Below are 1,910 nucleotides of genomic sequence, written 5' to 3'. Positions count from 1 at the left end.
CCCCGCCGCCGCCGAGGAGCCCGCGCCGAGCGGCCCGGGGCGCACTCACCTGGGAGCTGGCTCGGCGGCGCGCGGGCGACAAGCGCTCTCGGAAGTGGCGGCTGGGTGCGCCCGGCCTGCGCGCCGTTTTGTTCCGCTCCGGGGAAGGCGTGTCCCGCGCCACGCCAACCAGTGGGCTTTGCACACTGCACCACGGCCGGCTGATGTCATGGCGCGAGGACCAGGGCAGCCCGGCCGGAGGGGCGGGGGCAGGAAAGGTCTTGCAAGAGCGGGGACCTCTCGGGCTTTCCTGTCACCAGGTAAGGAAGGCAGAGAGGTGACTTGACATATCAGATCCATGATAATTTTGTGCCTCTAGGGAAAGGAGGACGGTGCTCAAATTTGTGTGTTCTGGTGGCAGGGTGTAAGGGACGCATCTTGGGCGCCGGAGTAAGACGGGCCTTTCCAGGGCAGGTCTAATCCTGCCACATCCATTTACTAGCTGGGCCGTTGGCCTAGGCACTTAGCCCCTCTGGTTCATCTGTGAAAGGGGTACAATCCACAGGGACGTTGGGGATAAAGTGAGATCCCACAGGACCAGTAAACCAGCAGCGCCCAGCATCTGACAGACCCTCAGTAAATGTTAACTACCTCCTCCAACAGCTCTCCTTCCCTCCACTGTCCCCAATCTTCCCCCTACCCAGAGGACAAGGCACCACTCCACCCCGCAAAGGCAGCAGTTCTGAAAAGTGAGTGCCTCAACTGAGACTTTTCTCTGGGCCTCCAACCTCCAGAATGACAGACACAGGCTCAGGCCACTCAAAGCTGCCCCTGTGGCAGTTACCAATGGGTATGCCGCCACCGCCCTCTCAGCCAGTTTCCAGCCCTTCCTGACTGATCACTCCCGGCAGAACTGGGCCAGGGTAGACGCCCCCTCCCAACCCCCCCCCAACCCCAATCCCTTCCTGGATGGAAACAGCCCAGAAACCCAATGTTCTAGACAGAGAAGGAGCTCCCCAGGGGCCTCTGGCAGGAAGGGACCCAGTGGGGAGCCAAGCCAGGCTTTAAAGGAGGGCATCACCTTCTCCCCTGGAGTCCTGCCGGCTCCAAGCAAGGAGCACTGCTCTTTGTTTGGGACTTGTGAATTCAGATTTGGAGAAACATGAAGAATCTGCAAGAGAGACTGCTGTTCCCAGGCACAGGAGGAGCAAGGAAGGAGGGAGAACCTCAGGTAACAAAACATTATTTTCTAGTTTGTAGTTTTTGTAACTTCCACACTATATTTCCAAGACCAAAGGGAATCAAGGGCTGGTGTAGTGTCTTATTCTCTAGGGTTGAATTACATTATTTTCACGGAGTGCAGAGTGTGGTGAGAAGTAAACCACACGGCCGGCCCGTGGCTCACTCGGGAGAGTGCGGTGCTGATAACACCAAGGCCACGGGTTCAGATCCCTATATAGGGATGGCCGGTCAGCTCACTTGGGAAAGCGTGGTGCTGACAACACCAAGTCAAGGTGTCATCTTTAAAAAAAAAAAAAAAAGTAAACCACACTCAGATCTTGGGTATATATTTCAGTGTGATTGTGTGTTGTGTGTGTAACTTTCTACTGCTTTCTTCAGATCTAGAGTGTTCTCTAAGAAGGAAGTACAGCAGCCCCCTTCCGCCCACAGAAGTTAACTGGGGGCAGACCCTGGCAAGTTTGCTGGCAGCTGGTCACCTCTCACCCAAGTCACCCATAGATGCAGCTGCCACATCTTCCACCCTGGGCAGGTGTCAAGGTCTCAGCCCCTACAAGCTTTGTTTAAAGCCCCAGTTTGCTGAATTAACTCTCTTCCAGGAATAAAGCTAGGTATCTTATGATCCATATAAAAATAAAAATAAAAAAATCTCTCCCTTTGCCAGGCCCATCATATAAACAAGGCCGCCCAAG

The 1,910-nt window shown here is 54.9% G+C and overlaps 1 protein-coding gene across 1 annotated transcript in view; it reads right to left on the bottom strand.

Annotated features, from left to right (window-relative positions):
• Positions 1–120, bottom strand: part of CSRP1 (cysteine and glycine-rich protein 1) — a 22,794-nt gene extending 22,674 nt beyond the window's left edge. The window contains exon 1 of the mRNA XM_008573261.1: positions 50–120. The gene's annotated coding sequence lies outside the window, so the exon portion shown is untranslated. The remainder of the gene's footprint in view (positions 1–49) is intronic.
• Between the last annotated feature and the right edge of the window lie 1,790 nt (positions 121–1,910).

This window comes from Galeopterus variegatus, unplaced genomic scaffold (genome assembly GCF_000696425.1).
Source record: "Galeopterus variegatus unplaced genomic scaffold, G_variegatus-3.0.2 Scaffold895, whole genome shotgun sequence".
Taxonomy (NCBI): Eukaryota; Metazoa; Chordata; class Mammalia; order Dermoptera; family Cynocephalidae; genus Galeopterus; species Galeopterus variegatus.
This window is presented reverse-complemented; position numbering and strand designations above follow the sequence as displayed.